Raw genomic sequence first — 21199 nt, 5'->3', positions numbered from 1 at the left:
ATAAGTAATTCAGTTATAAAATTGATGCTTTCAAAATTATTACCTGATGCTTTCAATTATATATATATATATATATATATATATATATATATATATATATATATATATATATATATATATATATATATATATATATATGTTAAATCTTTTATTATCATTTTTCTAAAACCATATTTTTTTGCAGGGTCAATATGTTGAAAAATACAAAAATAGATATATATATATATAGATAATTAAAAAAATTTAATTTCAGGATATTAGCAATGTCTCATCATTTAAAACTCACTTACATATCACTATTTTTTTTCCACCATTTAACTTAATGTATGCAGATATATATCAATTCCATTTGGCTCTTTGGCTCTTTGTAAAGTTGGATTCTATTCTATTTGGAGTTGTATTTAGTGTGTATTTTTGGATATTTAGGTGTTGTAATTTGAAAAAAAATAAAAATAAAAATAAAAATTAGAAAAAAGATATAGAGGTGAAATCTTCTCTTTTTTCTTAAGCAAGAGTCAAACCTTCTTTTCATTTCTTTGTATAAAAGATTACATAAAATACAAAAAAAACCAGGGTAGAAAAGGCCAGAGATATGGCTATTTATAGGCGTTTTGGGAAAAGCGCCAGCTGCGCATGACCTAAGTTAAGAGACTATTGTATCATTCGATCTGAGCTCCAGGATCCTTCCCGCATCGCAGAGTGTTTAAAAATGAAAAAAGACCCACAAAATACAGAAATCGGGACCTCTAAGGAAACCAAGTGTCTAACCTGGACCCCCCCAACATGCTCAGTGATCCTGGGCCATTGATCCACCACTACAAGATCTAACAATTGAAATACATATCGAGAGGGAAAGAAGCCATGAGAATACACGTCCAATGAGGGTGGTATTCTCTCTCCTGCTAGAGCCATGTGTTGCAATGAGTGGCATTGGGCTCCTTTCTATGAAACCACTTCCGGAATTGAGGACACCCGATGAACCTAAAACCACCTTGAGAGCGGTATAGAAAACCAAGTGGTGGACATAAAGATGAATTAGATCTTAGACCTAGAAGATTTCGGGTCCGCTGAGGAAGCCAAGAATCTGCCTCGGACCCACGAAGATGCACCTTGAATCATGGCCCTTGATTCCCAACCTTTTGATCCAATGGTTGAGAGGGATATCGGATTGAAGAGGAGCAAGAGGAATACCCGCCCAATAAAGGCGGCATTCTCTTTCTTTCCTGAAACAAGTGTCAATCAATGAGTGGCATCAGGCTCAATTCAAGAAAACCACTTCAGTTTTTGGGGCTTTCCAAAAACCCAAAAACTCCTGATTCGCTGCGTCCATTTCTGACAGAACCATATCTCTCATAATAATTGCACTGTTCCTTCTTACTGGAAAATCCCCACCCCATCTCCTTGCAGGGAAAATATGAGTTGATCCATGGTGAAAGATAGTTACAATAAATCCTTGGCCACTCTAGAATCTTGGGTCTGAGCTATTCTGGACTGATATAGCTGACAGAGGACTGAATGTTGTTGTTTTTTTTGAAATTACCCCAGGATAGCCACTTCATGTTGACAGCTTCTTTTCTAAAACCCAACCTTTGCACTCTTCTAGCAACCCGTATTCTAATATATTTCTTGGTCCACATTCACTTGGTTGAGAAAATCATCCCTCAATCTGCCCTGGGAACTTCTTGCCATCTATACTTATTGTTGCTCCTAGCACAGAGAGCGCCTTTATTGGAAGGTATATCCGCCAATTTATTGGTAGTCCTACGAACATGTGTGAACCTTAAGGTTCTCACGTTCTGAAGGTGCAGATGAATTCTTTGATAGACCTGAAGAAGCCTCCATTGCCTCGAAAATTTTTGTAGATTTGAACCACAACAGATTCTCTTGACCAAATTGATAACCAACTCTGAGTCTACTTCAACTGTGATGTTCTGAAGATTGTTGTTTTTTAGTATTTCTAAACATTTCTCTAGGGCCATTAGCTCCGCCATATTGTTTGTGGCTCTTCCCAAGTTACAATGAAAAATGTATTGTATATAGCCCTTCTCATCCCTTATCACTCCTCCATAACCAGCCATGCCCAGATTTCCTTTTGAGGCCCCATCTATGTTACATTTCATATATCCCTGGGGTGGAGGATGCCAGAAATCATTTTCAGTGACTGGTTGCGCTCCCAGTCTGTTATTGCCCTAAGGAATCAGCCCATGCATACCCAATTGAAGTAATATCTGCACATCAACATTTGAAGGGGGGTTCTTAGGGGGTGTTTTCATTAAAGTTCCAATTGTCTCCTTGAGCTGTTTTAAAATTTGTTCCATGATACTCTCAGAGGAACTCTTTTTATTTTTTAAAATTCTATGGTTGGGTTCCTTCCAGACATCCCAAATTAGGAAGCTGGGATTTAAAGCCCAAGCTTTGTTTATCGTTTCATAATCAGAGAAGTTTCTACTCCAATTCTTTAGGGTATTGGTCATGCTTCCTCTGTCCCTATCTGTTTCTCTGAATATTGAGGCAATCCCATCCCACAAAGTGGAAGTAAATATGCAGAGGTTGAGAAGGTGCTCCATAGTTTCCTCTTGTGAATCACATAGCTAGCATCTGGATGGGGCATAAACACCCCTTTTCTGAATGTTCTCCCAGGTCAAAGTTTTCTTATGATGCACAAGCCACATGAATAGTTTGGTTTTCATCCATTCCTCGTTCTTCCAAATATTCTTCCAAACCCCATTTGGTTTTGTAGAATCAAGCTCAAGGGCTATGGATTTTGCCTCCTTAAGATTAAAGGTTTCTTCATTGTTATTTCCCCATCTTATTCGGTCAGAATTAGCTAAAATCAAGATCTTTCTTTGATCCAGGATGGCTGTTAGAGCCTCATCCTGTGCTTTCAAGGGCCCATTATCCCTGTAATCTATTTCCTTCCAAGTTCTCGATTTTCCTCCACTATTTTTCTGATCCCAAAATTCATTTACTCGTAGTAACCTTTTGGTGTCAATATCATGCTTAAGATATGCAATGTCTTCTCTTAACAACTTAGGTTCCTGTTGCTATTTATCCTCCCAAAACCAAGCCAGGTCTCTAGCTCTAATATTCCAGAAACTATTTTTCTGAACTATGCCTCTATTCTCCCAAGCATTGTTCTAGATGTGGGAGCCTTTGATGATTCCATATATTCTTATATGGTCCTTGTCTTGCCAATTACTGGCATATTTCTGGTTCCAAATTTGTGCCCAAGGAGCATCTGAATCTTTTATCCATCTCCACCATAATTTTGCCCCCAAAACTTTGTTTAGCACTTCAGGATCATCCAATCCTAAACCTCCTTGTGTTTTAGGTTTGCATATCTTTTCCCAGGTTACCAAGATTGATTTCTTCTTTTCTTCCCCCTTGCCCCAAAGAAAATCTCTTTGGAAATTTCTACATTGTTGCATAACTCCTTTTTGAGCTGGAAGGGTTGAAAAAATGAATATGGGAACTAATTGAAGGATAGCTTTTGTAAGCACCAGTCTTCTCGCCAAGTTCAAAGATCTGTTTGTCCATTTTTGAGTCTTTTCCTGCAGCTTATTAATCACAGGCTCCGAAACTGTCTTGTTCAAAGGTTTTTCTATGAGCGGTACTCCCAAATATTTGGATGGAAGCATATGCCTTTGAAAGCCCAGAATTCTGGAAATGGTTCGCCGAATAACAATGTTAGTATTGAAAAAGAAAATCTTTGATTTGGAAAGGCTTACCTCTGTACCCACCACCATAGCAAAGTCACACGGGATTTGTTTGTAAGTTAGCTCTTCCTTGACCATGGGGATGCCCTGTAGCATGGCATCATCTACAAATTGTTGATGGGTTAAAGCATGTTCATTCCTGGATAGTTTGAGATCCTAGATCTTACCTGCTTCTCTAGCGGACTTGATGGATCAACCTAGTCCTTCCATCATAAGAATAAAGAGAAAGGGGGAGAGAGGATCTCCTTGCGTGAGGCTTCTTGAAGGTTTAAAGGTCTTTGATGGATAACCATTGACTAGAATTGAAAAACTAGAGGTAGTCACCAGAGCCATTACCCATCTCACCCAGTTGTGGTAAAATCCATAAGCTAGGAGGACCTTCTTTATGTAGGCCCAATTTAACTTATCATAAGCCTTTTCAAGTTCCAATTGCATAATCATTCCTGCCTACCTTTTACTTATCAATGAATGAACCACCTCATGAGCTTGATTGATATTATTGAGAATTTGTCTGCCCTCCACATACTTTGTTTACTCCACAGAGACCAAAGTAGGAAGAAGCATTTAAGTCTATTGGCAATTATTTTGGAAATTATCTTATACACCACATTGCATAAAACTATAGGTCTGAATCTGTTTGGTGTCATAGCATTGTCCTATTAGGAATAAAGGAGATGAAGGATGTGTTGAGTGCCTTGAATACTATTCTATTATTCCTAGAACCCTCCACCACATCCAGTATATCTTGCCTGACAATACTTCAACATGCTTTAAAGAAATGTACATTGAAACCATCCAGGCCTGGTGCTTTTCCATTATGCATTTCTTTGATGATGTAACTGACCTCCTCTTCATTAACTGACCTATTAAGATTATAATTGTCCTCTCTTGTTACTAGCTTAGGAATGTGCTTTGTGAAGTCCCTGATAAATTGAGATCTATCTAAGAGAGGTTCCTCAGCTATGCCTTGAAAATGTTGAACCAGCACAACTTCTATTTCTTTGTGGGTATTGAGATGGTGGCCTCTGGAATCCTTGATCATTGAGATCCTATTGTGAGACTTGTGCTCCATTGTAGACCTGTGGAAAAGCCTTGTGTTTCTATCCCATTCTTTTAGCCATTGTACTCTTGATTTTTGTCTCCAAAATATTTCCTCTTGTTTGCATAAGTCCTCCCATTTCTGTTGAGGCTTGTTAGCTTGTTCACTTCTTTCCCCATCAAAGCCATCAGTGATTAGGGTTTGATTAATTTCCTGCATTTTCCTTCCAACTACATTTTTTTCTTCAAAAGTATTGCCAAACTCATTATTATTCCAATCTTTGAGCTTGAGTTTGATATGTTTCAACATTTTGTGTAAAAGAAAAATTCTTGTCCCCTGGATCTGCAAATGTTCTTTCCACCATTTTTCAATGTTGCTAATAAAGTCTGGATGGGTGAGCCAGATATTTTCAAACCGAAAAGGTCTATTTTTCGGGGTTCCTATGCCAGTCACCTCAAGTTGAACACACCAATGGTGCAAGCCACCAAAGGGGACAATCTTGGCTGTCATATCAAGACCTATGAGCATAAGGTCCTCTGAGATAATGAGTCTGTCTAGCTTTGAGGCTACTTGAGACTCTCCTCCTCTTCTCTTGTTCGAGGTAAAGAGGCCATTACTTGTATTTGTGTCAACTAGCTTCATGTTGTTTATAAAATTCTGAAATGCTATAGAGTCTCTGCCTAGAGTTCTGGTCCCACCCTTTTTTTCTGACATGGATTTTATCATGTTAAAGTCCCCTCCCAAAATCCATGGTATTCTTAATCTTAGATCCTCTAGAGAAGTAAGTAGTCTGAGTTTGTTGTCAAGCTTCTATGGGCCATAAACGTTTGTGATTAAATAAATTTCCTTGTCTCCTAAAGGCTGAATATCCACTGATAAATAATTCCTAAATGCTTTAGCATCCACTATGCCTATTCTTTGAGGGTTCCAAAGTGTGAGAATACCTCCTGATTTTTTATCTGCTTTTAGTTCTAGAAATTCATATCCATTAAGCCATCTGCTATGTATTTCTCTTATTTTTTGGATTGAACATTTAGTTTCCTGGATGAAAATCATATCTGGAGTTTATTCTTTCATTCTATTGTTAAGATTCCTTTGTTTCCTTTTACTTCCTAGACCTCTAATATTCCAAGATGTGAGCTTCATTAAGAAATATTTGTAAAAGTGTAGTTGGTTAGATCTTTCATCTTACCTGAGTCTATCATGAGTTGTCCACATTCTATTAGTAACTCGTTTTGTTTTTTCTTCCCCTTTTCCTTCCTGGGTTTTTGGGAGTGAGTCCTGATGTGGTTTTCAAGGTTTTCACCCCTTTGTTGCCCTGTCTCTCGAGGTTTCTTTTACTTTCCAACCCTCTTGCCTGATTTCTCCATAGAAAAAGTTGTTTCAGTCTATTAAATCCTCTTGAGGTAATGAACCCATACCTACTGTGGTACCCTGTTTCAGGAATTTTTCCAGATCTAGATGTTCTCTTTTGAGAATATCCTGCAATTCATGATCCTCCATTTCCACCTCACTCGGGGTCATTTCTTAGTCCATTTCAAATTCTATGTTGCTCATCATAGTCTCCTTTTGTTGGTCAATATCCTATGTCTCCTCCATATTTTCTTCCTTTTCCTTCTCCCCTGGGTTGTCCTCCATGGCTTGATTTTCCTTTTCTAACTCCTCTTCTTCTTCCAATATCTTGTACCTATTTTGGTTTGTTTCCTTTTCCTCATTGTGGTTTTCTTTTTGTAACCTTTTCCCTCCTTTACCTATATTTCCCTCCTTGTGAAATCTATCAATTTCTTTCTCTACTGTAACTTTACTTCTAGTCTTTGTATTGTTGAGAGGGCATTCCCTAAATAGATGCCCATGTTCATGGCATTTGCAGCATCTGAAAGGAACATGTTCATAATCCACTGCTTGTACCCATTTTTCATCAAAAAATTCTAGGATCACTTCATTTGGTAGAGCTCGAGAGTGATCCATCTCCACACATATATGGGCGAAGGAAGTGTAATTTCCCCTTCTATTTGCCTGAGATATTTTAACAAAACGCCCTAGTTCATTCCCTATTGTTGATTAATATTATGGTTGCCAGTAATCTAGTGGTAAGGAGTAGAGTTGTACCCAAATCGGGACCGAAGTGAAAGTCTCACGCTTCAGGACAAAATTCATCATCCAAGGCCACATATAGAGGCCTGCAGCTGCATAGTGAAGACTACAACGAAGAAACCCTTTGATCCAAGGTGTAGGTCTATATCCCCTTTAGGTTTCCAATGATATTTAATCCATGCCTATAGTGCTTTCTCCATTGGCCATAACCCTATAAATTTACAAATTATTGTGTAAGTCGTCATGTGATCCCTATGTGCCTGCAGCGCTGGATCACTTAATACCACTCTAGGTATGATGGTGGCCTTAAGCTTACATGGACCATTTTGTTTTTTGTTTTCAGCTTTCTGATTCTTGTTCTCTTCTCCTTTTTCTCTTATGTCTTCCTCCCACCTATTATTCTGCTTATGTGTGTCTTCATTTTCTAACTTCCCTTCTCTTGATAATCCTTTTTCAACCTCCAGCGGTTTCTTGCCATGGCTGGAAACTGCCTGATTGTAGAAGGAAGTGGTTCTCCCCCCTTACGCCCATCCATGGTGTCCAACACTTGATTTATTTCTGCAAACCCTAGCTCCTACCAGTCCCCTGCTCCCTTCATTCCTCTACCAAAAACAAAAATAAATTCAACCAACTTGGTGCTCTTATAAGAATTGGAACACCTATGATATTAAATCGAAATCTTCATCTGTGTTATTTAAATTGGTTTTTTTGAGTGTATATATATGGATTCAACACCCTCAAACACTCCTAAGGCACTTCGATTGTGCAGTGATTACTCATAAAACTTATGATCTCAATAAATTACTACCGGATTTTAAAGGAATTAAACCAGAAAAACCCACGAGCAAAACTTCCAAAAACTCACACTAAAAACCACTAGACTCTATCCATTTTAGTAACAAAGCTTTTTCTCAACTTATTTCCATCTTACGTCACCTTCACCTAACCATCTGGACTGCTTATTTAGCGATTGTCCTCTTTTTCAAAAACGGGTGGAACTTAACTTTACAATTCATTAACACAATACCATACATGGAGGTTGGGGGAAATCAAGGGTGAAATTTGACAGGTCCCTCTACCCGTCATGGAATTTTTTAATGACGGTTTTAGTTTCAAACTACCCTTCACATGAGTTTTAATATTTACTTTTACCCATCAATAAAAAAATTATGCAATTTTATTTTAGAAATTTATCAAAATTATGTTAACACTTTATCTAACTTTTGATAACCATACTATTTTTATTTTATTTTTTCTAATACTAACCTAATACAAATAATTATATTAAAACAAATCATCATAAATTTATATTCTATTAAAAAATTATAAACAAAAAAATTCAGTCACTCTGCCTTAACACTATATTCCTTTTTTTTTAATCTCTCAAAGTTGTTTAGTCCATCTAAAAAAATAAGTCCATATTATATATCTTTCCTTCCATTAAACATAAAAAATGAACCAATATCAAAATACAATTTTGAGGAAATTTTAATATGCCATAAAGCAGTGTTTAGTCGATCTAAAAAAATTAGTCCATATTATATAGCTTTCCTTCCATTAAACATAAAAAATGAACCAATATAAAATTACAATTTTGAGGAAGTTTTAATATGCCATAAAGCACTGTCTAGTCCATCTAAAAAAATTAGTCCATATTATATAGTTTTTCTTCCATTAAACATAAAAAATGAACCAATATAAAAACTCAATTTTGAGGAAGTTTTAAAATTCCATAAAGTAATTGTATTTCTTGAGGTTGTTAAACTGTGAGTCTTATCATAATTCGTTTGAATGGCATATCAATAGAAGGAATTAAAAATCAGTAAAAAAACACTATTTTCCTAGAATGCTTTCAGGGGTGGGGATAGAATTATAAATTTGTGTAAATGCAATTTAAAATCTATGGAATTATAGAAAAAATATACAAGCTATGAAGTTATATTTGTTATTACATTTCCAAAAGTTAGTTTAGTTGGTTGATTTTTTGTTGCTAAATATTTCGCCAATTGAAATGTCAACCACCTAATATTGGCGAACCACTCTTAAAAAAAATATCACATCACAGCCACCCAATACTTGTGAACCACCCTTAAAAAAATATTACTAGTTACTACATTACAGTTACCACATAATAATGTTACCACGTAACTATATTTATGAAAAACAAAGAGAATTGAAGGCAAACTCTAGACAGGAAGCAAGGTGAGAAATTGTAGCATTATGATGTCCACATGAATATATTAATCAAAATATATGCCCATGGGAATTATAGAAAAATTTCAAGATTCCGAAAAATCTTTTAAGAACACACGCACATTGAAATTTCATGACAAGAAGAAATACTAACAAGATTGGATTGTCGTGCATTTATTCAGATTAACAGTGAGACCTAGATTTGACTCTCCTCGAACAGGGAACTCAAGCTCCAACATTATTTGGACCTCAAGCTCCAACAATTTTATAGCACTATTTAGACCTCAAGCTCCAACAAATTTCCAGCACTATTTGAATTTCAGACGTGAAGCTCAAACAAATTTCCACAGACCACACCAAATACCAAATCTTGATCAAGGCTCAAGAGTTGTTGAATTTTTAATGTTACTCTTACATCAACATGGATGATGCTAAAGGTAGTTCAACTATCAAGCTCGGTAATTTACCAAATGTGGTTTCAAGTTGTAGGTACTAAATCTATATGTCACATAACTGGACGAAAGTTGATAATTCACATGTCCATGCAAAGAAGGCAATGATTCCAGATTCCAATTTCCTAGATAGGGTTGCAGATTCCACTGCCATTCCTAATTTCTTATTGTTCCTCCAAATTGGCGACGAAGGTCAAGTTAGAAGTTAGGAAACCTCAAACCATGTATTTGAAGCAAATTCAATGTTGTCAAAAAATACAAAGGACGCTAAAGTTATCGTGTGCAAATGGGATTATAGTGGTAATAGTATGATGGGAAAATTCGATTCAATGCTTATTTATGTTTGATGGTGCATTGCAGTGTCAATTCATTACAAACTTAGTTTTACACACCTGATGCCATCAATCACCCATCGAAAAAATACAGGGTTAATTAGTTGTAACTTGTTAACATCACCCCAAACTAACCTAGTAGATTTAATGGGAAAAATAATTTTATCATATTCTATTTAGTAGATAGATATAATTAACATTATTTCAATTCTAAATTTTTTATTTAAAAATAAAAGTTAATATTAAAATTTTAATAAAAATGTGTTATATTAAATTAAAAATTAAAAACGTTTGTATTCTAATTATTCTAACATTTATGGCTGCAACAAAATATAACTAAACTGAAGCATAAGCCAAACGTTTTATATTAATCCAATGGAGGTTGGTAGCGGGTACGGTTAATAGATGGCGGAAGTTGGGCTGGCGCCGAGAGTGGAGCAGCGTCTATTTAATTTCAAATATTTTAAAAGCAGAAAATATCCGTGTGGGCAGTAAGTGAATGCATGCCACTACGATCATGATTTTTAAGCAATACTTTTAAGTTTTCAGGACTTTTAAGTAATTTGATTAAAATTCAATAAATTTTAGTGGATCTTTAAATTAATTCAAATATTCAAGTAAATAATGTCAAATTTAATTAATACCCCACTTAAAATTAAGTACCATTTTAAATATTTTAATTTTAGTTTTAAGTACCACTCAACTTCTTTCCTATGCTTCATATCCTTTCCCAAAATCATAAATATTTTAAATAAATATATATATATATATTGTTTTGTGTACCTGTCATTTTGACACTTTTCTCAATTATTTACCCGCCAGCAACATGACGTGGATATTTTAAAATCACCTCTACTTGAGACCTAAAATGGACAAAAACGTGCAAACGGGCGTCAATTTTAAAGCCTGGGCAATTGACTAGTATTATTTGGAGCAGAGTTCTAAATAGAGCAGGATCCAGAGGCGAAGCCAACTCTTCCGCCTTTATTGTCAAAAACAATCCGCGTTTCCTGTTGTTGGAAGTTCCCGATAATGGTAATATTGTCCGTTTGCTGTGTAGCGAAGAATGCCAGGCACGTCTGAGATCCGTCATCCTTGAGGGGATACAAAATCCCCTTGTGGCTTACAGTCATATCAGAATTGTTCGCGAAGTGGAAAGTTATAGTCGGAAGGTTGACGTCGCTGTAGCCAGACAGGTTGTAGCAGGTGTCCAGGAACAAGTCCGGTTAGGCGCTCGGAAGATTCTGGGTTTTGCTCCGGAACGAAGTTTTCAGTGCATCGTATGCGGCTTTGGAAAGCCGAGTTAGTGTGCTTCCAGAGTCCACAAATGTGCCTTTTCCTGCAAGAGTAGCAGAGGAAATCGAGAGCCTCTCGCCTCCGACGCTTATGCCGTTGAGTCCCACGGAATACACGCTGGGAGAATCCGGATCTGTAAGGAGAGGGGTGAAAGCGGCAGTGGCAGGAATCGAACTCTCACCGAAGCTGAGCGAGCCCGTTGAATTGGAGGATAGGAAACCCGGAACGCAGTAAGAGAATACGCCGCCAAATTTGCTTCTTGTCTGGTTAGGAAACCCAGTTGGACCCCGCCCCAATCCTAAAAGCCCAGACGTCCCATTAAAGTTCCCTGAATTGAGATGCCCACATCCAAAGGCGAAGCCCTCGAAAGAATCCGAACCCAGAGTCAAGGTGTCATTGCTGTAATCTCCAATGCTTGTCGACAAATCCGAGTAATCTTCTTCATAAACGCATAACCGGTTATCATCGCAGGTGTTGCTCAATTCAATACAGGCCTCCGAAGTACAGTTTATGCGTTTATAAGAAGATGACGCATTGGGATTGAATATGGGATCTACCTGTGAATAACAGCTTTTGCAATCCTCGCATTGTATCCATGACAAATCGCTGTCCGTATTAATTATCAGCAACTGTCTCGTTGGTGGTGTGCCAATCCCTAGTATTACAATATATCGTTTTGAACCCAGAACGTTTCCAGATACAATAGGAACATCGCTCTGTGGAGAATAAGTGCTGCCGTTTTTTGACCTGCCCATAATTGTATTCAAACGAGCATTGTCTCCTTCGAAAATCTGAGACACCAAGGGTATCCATGGGCTCGAGTTGGTGGGCTTGAGGGGTGAGCAGGCCCCGTGAATATGATCCAGTCTTATATTCACTCCTGGCTTTAGCGCTTCCTCACCTGTACACAAAAAATCTGATTATATATTTTTCTTTTCATACAACATATAAATACGGCATAAAACTACAACATAGGAATACTGCATAAAATTTTATAAGTGGTTTGTTGATGCATAAAACTACAACAGAGGAATACTGCATAAAATTTTATAAGTGGTTTGTTGATGATATGATAGTGGTTAATGTCTATTGAGACTAAATTAGTCTATTTGACCTATTGGTATTAGTATGTTATTGGTATTAGTATGTAGAGTTAGGTGAATTGGTCTAGTTTTAGTAAGTAAGGTTGATTAAATTGATAAAATTTTTATTTTAAATCAATATAACATTAATGTCAAAAATGAGTTAAATTGCTTGACATCTTATAGTTAAAGTATTTCTTTATTCGAAAACTACAAGGTCAAAACATTTCCTTATTGAAAAATCAATTTTCCGAGATTAAACCCTTAAAGCAAAACAAGCTATTCATTCAGATCTTGAGATTAAACCCTTAAAGCAAAACAAGCTATTCATTCAGATCTAAAGAGCAGATATGAAAGGAAATTGGTCATGAAAATCATTGGATGAAGTCCAATGCAAGCTCTAATTTATGCAGCCTGCTCATCACATAATTAAGTATGAAATACCGTGAGAAGAAAAAATAAAATACCGAACAGCCAAACAGCTGACCTGCAAGTGAACCTGGGCATTCGACAGCTCCCTGTGGCTCTTTCCATTTGAAGTATTCAGCCGAGACGGTGTGATAATTCTGGCGTTCTAGGCGTGTTGCACTGCCCATGTGGAGGCATTGAAGCATTAAAACAACAACCACCATTACACTAAAGGCCAGAAAATGTGTTGTTCGGTTACCCATTGAGGAGGAGTGAATGGGTCTGAAAGAATAAGGATGCCTAATGAGTATGAAATATAATTGAATTTTTATTTACAGAAGTAAATTCAGTTATTGAATTATTATAAATCAATTTTTTTAAATATTTAAAAATTTATAATCATTATAACATTTACTTATATAAATTACAATATTTAATTCTGAAAAATAAATATTTATATTTAAATGTAATTGAAAAATTAAATTTCCAATTAAAAATAAATTGAAAATTTTATTATAACTTTTACATAATACAATGTCATAAGAAAATTTTAACAATATAATAACTATTTCAATGATTTTTTGGGTAATATAATAATTTTTTTTTCTCAAAGAAAAATAATATAATAATTTCTTTTTTTTGAAAGAAAATCATTATATTATATTGAAAGTATATATAAAATATTCAAAAAAATCTACATATAAAAATACTCCTGGAAATAGTTGATAGAGTATAAAGCATATCATAAAACAACAATATAATAACTATGTCACTGATTTTTTGAGATATAAATAACTACACTGATATAAATAACTACACTGCTTTTATGCAATTATTCTTGCAAATAGTTTCAACTACTTAATACAGATTTTCAAGTGCATATCCATATCCATAATAAAAATGTTAAATCGAGATCATCCAACTCAAAAATCTAATTTAAAGCCGAAGGAATTTAAAACCAGCGTGATCATGACACGTGTCAAGTTCCACTGAAGGCATCAGCATTTATAACGAAATGTTCGTGACCATTGTCAACTGAATCCTTACGAGATATCAGAAAACGTTGTAATTAATTGCTATCCATATCCATGAATATTAATTCACTTTTATTTCCGTTTGAGTTTTTCCAAGGTGCTTCTGACATATTATTGCAGTGCGTAGTTTTCATATATTTCATGGGAGAGTATTTTAAATGTGCTGATATAATATAGATTTAGTTATTTAATTATCTCGGCAGGACCACTACAAATGGATTTTAAATATCAAATAGAAGTGAGATTTAGTTATTTAATTATATCGGTAGGACCACTACACATGGATTTTAAATATCAAAATTTTAGAGGTTAGAGTGGGTGATCTAGTCATTTAATTGTATGTGATCTTAACTTGTTAATTACATGTCACAGCAATGCATAATTAGATTTTGGCCTACTTCTATGTGATCTTAACTTGTTAATTACATGTCACAGCAATGCAATGCAATGCATAATTAGATTTTGGCCTACTTCTATGTGATCTTAACTTGTTAATTACATGTCACAGCAATGCATAATTAGATTTGGGCCTACTTTTGAGGAGACCTAAAGATTGGTACCTAAGAAAACTTTGTCCTAAAAATCTAATAAGTAAATATTTACATCTAAAGTCACACTAAGGTTTTATCTCATTCTAATCTTTTCATAATATATATTATGTATTTTTTATGACTTGATTAAATTATAGAGTAAGAGTATTTTTTCGATTAATTTTAATTAACATTAGAGAAATATTTTTAAAAAATTGACTTCAAATTTTTATCCATTCAAAAAATACATTTTATATAATAACAAAACACAATATTACTTAAAATTATAAGGTTGGATTCAGGTGAAAAAAACTATTTCATCTCTAAATTAGACTAGATCTTTTAAAAATATCTTAAATATATTAAATAAGTTAAACTTTATACAAATTATAAAATATTATATAATTTTGGATATATTAAATGATTTAGTATAGTAAAATACAAATATTTTGTTAGAGTAATTAAATTTAAAAAATATTAAAATTAACTTATATTATTAGAAATATATTAAACTTTTAATTCAAATTATGGACATTAGTTTAAAAAATATATTAAAATTAATAAAACATATTATTAGCTCATGTGGTTTTGGATTGATGGTGAATTGGTGTATTGTTAAGGTATTCCTTCGGATAAGTCAATGAAATCCCCCGTGGGTGGTTACTTACCAAAAAAAAATATATTAGTTTTTTTATTCAAATTAGATTTATTTAGTTAGTGTGTAGAAAATTTCAAAAGAAAATTGTGTATAAGATTTTATATATATGTATGTATGAGTTTAGTATTTATTTAAAAATTAAAATTTAATAAATAATTAAATTAATATGTTTAAATATAATTTGTAAAAAGATAATTATTCACTTTATATAAAAAAAAAATATTATTTAAAATTGTATAGCTAAACCTATTTCATCTATAATTTAGTTTAAATCTTTTAAAATTATCTTAAAGATATTAAAAAATTTAATGTTTATTATAGAATATTATATAATTTTAGATATATTAAATAATTTAATACAGTAAGATACAAATATTTTGATATATTAATTAATTTCAAAAAATATTAAAATTAACCTACTAGAAGTATATCAAATTTTCTATTCAAATTATAGTAGTTAATTTAAAATATATTCAAATTAACCTGTATCATAAATATATTAATTTCTTTAATAAAATTAAAAATATTTATGTAAAAATTAAAATTTAATAAATAATAAAATTGAATATGCTTAAATATAATTTGTAAAAAGATAACTATTTAGTTTATTTTAAAATAAAAAAAAAATTAAATTTTATAAAAAATAATTCATATAAATAGTTATTGATAAAGAAATAATGTAGGGTCATTAATTTTTTTTAGCCCCAAGGACTTTATTATTTATTATTGTGAGTATTAAAAATTTCAAAAATGAGTCAAGACAATGAATGGAATGAAATGTAGGTTAAAGCAAACTAGTTTTAACAATTAATAAAATAAAAGTTATGAATTTTTTTTGGAAACCTAGTTGATGATGATGGTGGTGGTGATTGATGTCCACTAAGACCAATGTGGCATGTTGGACCTTAAGAAGAAAAACAATATTATTGAGATTATTCAAGATCTTATTTCTATGATAAAGAAGAAGGGAAAGAAGCGCTTCAAGATCATTGTAGTCGATCTTAATTAACATGTCAAGAAGATTGGAAGTGTTATAGATGTTATGAAAACGGAAGTGGATGCGAGTAAGAGTCAAGAAATCTAAAAGAAAGTCTTTTTCATCTTCCACCCTCTTCATCTAGAAAAGCTGGTAGATTCTACCATCCCAAGGAGCCTTGGGATTAGACTACCTTTCGGTTTCACTTTGACATTTATGAGAATTGGTTCTAATCCTAGTGATGTTCATTTTTTTCTTAGTGTTGGTTAAAACAGAGAGATAATTATGGTTATCAAGGGTTGGGTTGATCACCTCCTTATAATATGAACTAGCTTTCTTTTACCCTCCATCTCCTTTATCCTTAACTTTGGAGGTGATACTATCTTTCACACTATCCCTTCTTCCAAGGATGATCTCCTCCTTTATCCCCCAATGGTTTAGCCAAGATTGGGCATCCTTATACCACCCATGCTTGAGGCAGAGGTGGGGGTTTTAACTAAAGTTAGAAGCAATTTTGGGAAACCTCTTGGCTTCCACATTGTAGATCTTCTTCTTATACATCATATGCTTAAACATAGCCCTACTTTCAATCGGGGTAAGGCCAACTTCGATCAGGAGGATAGGATAGGGGTTATTTCCCTTGATCTTGAGGTTGTAGGTAATGAATTATTTTTTAATCATCTCAATATTTCTCCATGACTCTTTGGATATACTGCAACCCAAACTTCACATCCGTATAAGACAAGATGGGTGATGAGGGTCTAAAAAAGGAACTTTTTTTACTCCAAATACAAATATTGGTGACTTAAAATTGTTTTCAAGCTCATAATAATCTTTCCAGCCTTTAATAATCCTTTTCTGAATGTTATAATTCCAGTTGACCTCATGAGGAATGTCAATACCTAAATATTATAAGAAGAAACATGTTCTAAGAAATTATTATCATAGACAAAATTAGTATGGTTGATATTTTTGGATTTGATAATCATAACTTTAGTTTTGCCGGTATTAACCATCATACCCATATTGGAGTAGTAATCATGAAGAGTCTTAAGTTGCTTATCTAGGTCAGCATGGCTTCTATCAAGAAAAAGGATATCATCACCATAAAGGAGAAGAGTAATGATTATACTAGCAAGCTCGGTGCCCTTGCAACCCGTAGTTTCCAAACACCCCTATAGCTTATCGAAGTAAATTCAAAAAATAGTAGGGGATATGGGACACTCTTGCTTAACCCTGATATTGCAATTAATATCTTTACAACCCTTTGTTGGTGTTAATCTTGACAACAACAATCTCATAGAGGTGAATCACATCATTCGTCAACTTAGGAGGAACCATTATCTCATCATGATGTTTCGAGAGCTTGTCCCAAGGAATAGTGTCAAAAGATTTTCTAAAGTCCACAAAGCAACACAAGAGATCAACTTTACTATTGTGACATTCCTCGACAAATGATCCTGAGAATGACAAGATGGTCGATAGTCGAGTGATGTCTCCTAAACCCAGCTTTCCCTTTAGCTCTTTTACCATGGTTTTCTAGTGAAAGACTAATCTTATTTTCCAAAATGAGCCGATAAATTTTTGCAAATATGTGTCTAATCATAATGGTATTATAGTTAGAGGGAGTGTTTTTGTCTGCATTTTTAAATATAGGAACAATAAGGCTTTGCGTCCAAGGCATAGAGAAGCCATGCTTTATAGCCAAATTGAGAAGCTTGTGGAGATGAGGATAAATCTTCCTAGTTTAGATATTTCAGTTCGGTATCCTTCGATATCTTTAGCTTTCCCATTAGCAAGCTTATTAATTCCAGACTCAATGTGTTCGGGAAGTCATAAAACCTTTTAAGATAGATGTCCCAATTCTATAATTGGATTGAATGATTTTTTTTATTTACGAACAAGCACATTCTGCCAAGACGATTTGGGAACAACTTTAGAAACGTAGAAAATGCTCTTGTCTCTTGTTAATATAGGATCACTTCTTGTTTTTATGAGGGCTTTATATATACTAATATTCTGGAGCTTTACAGTTTCATTAGGAGCATCTCTGATCACTTTCCTGGTAATTTTATAGTCTTTGTCATACCAAGGGTTGGCAGTTTTGTTAATATGTTTATACAAAACCTCAGTAGAGAACTTGTTAATGGTAGTGGAAAGGGTAGTATTAAAACTGTAATAAATTTGATCAATGTTGTTATTATATGTCACTGAGCATAAATCCTTCTTTAAATCATTTAAAAGAAGGTCTATATTACTGTGATTGAAACGAGTGTTTCTTTGGATTTCATTGGATTTTCGCATCTGGCTGGTATGTGTAGCAATATTTAGGGGTTAAAAGATAAAGGCATGTGGCCAAATTCAGGCTCGTAACCGTTAACTAGTTCAAATTTGGTAATAGATTAAGGACATGGGTGTCTGAAATTGCATAGTCCATGACACTACTGCCCGGCCCATGGAAACAGGTCATCTGGCTAGAGGAAGGCCACTTGTTAATACCATTGCCAATAATCAGTTTTTGCGGACTACCAAGCTTGAGGAGCTCAGTGTCAAATAAGTTCTTGGTTATGCCTTCAAAGTTTCTCTTGAATCTATTAGGTGAGTCATAATCTTCATCAAGCCACAAGGGGTCAAGGTTAGAGTTGTTACTTAACATAATAGCTTGGTTAGTAACAGTTCTAACATTGAAGTCCCCAAAAAAGATGATATTACCTTCATTCCTAAGGTTGTGGATGTCTTTTTATAAGGTATTGAAAGGACAATTCTGATCCAATTTGTTTTTATTATAGAGAGTATAGTTAATAGGAGTGAAATAGCAAATTGCAAGAAAAATCATACTAGTGGTAGAATTGGAGATCTCGATCCAAATGTATGGATTGATGGGATCGATTTTATGAAGTTATATGTGAGAAGAAACAATGCTCTTTATATAACAGACTATACCACAAAGACCCCTCCGAAAGGATTTCTTATTCCAAGTTTACCAAAGAATAAATTTGTCAAGGAGAGGAACCCTAGATTCATTATGCTCCCAAGTTTCAACTGAAAAATAAGATCATTATCACTAGGGATCCAACTTAGAATAGGACCTTTACACCATGGAAAACCATGACAGTTCCAAAAGAAGATCCAAAATGATCCTAATCCCTTTTTATCACTCATATTTTCGATTTTGTTTCTATATAATCATGAATTTTTTTTAAAATCTTTAAATTTTTCTACGATTAAATATTAGATTTTATATATAATAAAATTAAATAATTATGTAAATTTGAAATTAATTAATTATATTAAAAACTAAATGAATATATTTTACTCTTCGAAGAAAAATTTGTGTCACTTGTATTCAGATGGTTTCCTTTGGAAGAGTAATGAGCTTATCCTTCTCTTGAATGGATCTGTGATTGGATGAATCTTGGAGTTGAGGATTTTATATCGAAGGTTTGGTGGCGCGGCAATAGATTTTTCTATGGGAGTTGGCAGTTTTTTAAGTCTTTAACGATGTAATATCCATAGTGTAGTGATTGGAAGTCCCTCTCAACACATTTTCTCTGAGTAATACTGCAATATTGGTTTTTGGATCCTTAATGGATGTGAAAGAACCGTCATTTATTTGTGCCTGTATGTGTATTAAGACATTGCTTGTATTGATGAAGTGTTCCTAACATTACCAAGATGATCAAGAGTTCCTTATTTCGAAGTTGCTTATTCTTTTCAAATAAGTTCTTGGTTATGCCTTCAAAGTTTCTCTTGAATCTATTAGTTGAGTCATAATCTTCATCAAGCCACATGGGGTCAAGGTTAGAGTTGTTACTTAACATAATAGCTTGGTTAGTAACAGTTCTAACATTGAAGTCCCCAAAAAAGATGATATTACCTCCATTCCTAAGGTTGTGGATGTCTTTTTATAAGGTATTGAAAGGACAATTTTGATCCAAGTTGTTTTTATTATAGAGAGTATAGTTAATAGGAGTGAAATAGCAAATTGCAAGAAAAATCATACTAGTGGTAGAATTGGAGATCTCGATCCAAATGTATGGATTGATGGGATCGATTTTATGAAGTTAGATGTGAGAAGAAACAATGCTCTTTATATAACAGACTATACCACAGAGACCCCTCCGAAAGGATTTCTTATTCCAAGTTTACCAAAGAATAAATTTGTCAAGGTGAGAAACCCTAGATTCATTATGCTCTCAAGTTTCAACTGAAAAATAAGATCATTATCCCTAGGGATCCAACTTAGAATAGGACCTTTACACCATGGAAAACCATGACAGTTCCAAGAGAAGATCCAAAATTATCCTAATCCCTATTTATCACTCATATTTTGGATTTTGTTTCTATATAATCATGAAATTTTTTTAAAATCTTTAAATTTTACTACGATTAAGTATTAGATTTTATATATAATAAAAATTAAATAATTATGTAAATTGGAAATTAATTAATTATATTAAAAACTAAATGAATATATTTTACTCTTCGAAGAAAAATTTGTGTCACTTGTATTCAGATGGTTTCCTTTGGAAGAGTAATGAGCTTATCCTTCTCTTGAATGGATCTATGATTGGATGAATCTTGGAGTTGAGGATTTTATATCGAAGGTTTGATGGCGCGGCAATAGATTTTTCTATGGGAGTTGGCAGTTTTTTTAGTCTTTAACGATGTAATATCCCTAGTGTAGTGATTGGAAGTCCCTCTCAACCCATTTTCTCTGAGTAATACTGCAATATTGGTTTTTGGATCCTTAATGGATGTGAAAGAACCCTCGTGTCTTTGTGCCTGTATGTGTATTAAGACATTGCTTGTATTGATTAAGTGTTCCTAACATTACCAAGATGATCAAGAGTTCCTTATTTCTTTTGGACTTTTAGTGGAAGTTGCTTATTCTTGTCAAGTAAAGTTAGTTAGAAATATAAATATGGGAGTAAATGACATTGGCAAAAATTGAAAGACAAAGATTGGAGTACATGACGTGGGTAGAATTTTAAAGATCGGCATATTGATAATTTATTTTTAGGTAAATTAGATATTTTTAGAATATAGTGACTGTCTAACAGTTAGGAGTGGTTAAACAATTGATTTTTCTTTTAATAATCAAATTCTGAAATATACTAAAAAAATTTGCAGTCAACATAAATTTAACCATCTAGAGAAGGGTTTGGAGGTGTACGGTGGACTGCAGGAGTCGTGGGAGCTGGTGTTATCCATCGGTAGAATTGGTGGCTGCCCTGGTGGCTGATGTAGCGATGGATTTGGTCGTGTTCACGAGGAGGTGAAGGTTGAGATTGTGATTTAATGGGATAATGAGTTATTACCGACCGATAGTATATTGTAGTATATCTGGTTTATGTATTGGAGAGTTTATATATATATATTTGTATTT

At 33.9% G+C, this 21199-nt stretch overlaps 1 pseudogene; it reads right to left on the bottom strand.

Moving 5' to 3' along the window:
• Positions 1-10767: 10767 nt before the first annotated feature.
• LOC149239857 (aspartyl protease family protein At5g10770 pseudogene) lies at positions 10768-12875 on the bottom strand (annotated as a pseudogene).
• Between the last annotated feature and the right edge of the window lie 8324 nt (positions 12876-21199).

This window comes from Pinus tabuliformis, chromosome 8 (assembly GCF_031772625.1).
Source record: "Pinus tabuliformis cultivar Carrire ecotype Pingquan chromosome 8, CPIR1, whole genome shotgun sequence".
NCBI lineage: Eukaryota > Viridiplantae > Streptophyta > Pinopsida > Pinales > Pinaceae > Pinus > Pinus tabuliformis.
Note: the sequence above shows the minus strand (reverse complement) of the source record. Positions and strands in the feature narration are given on the sequence as shown.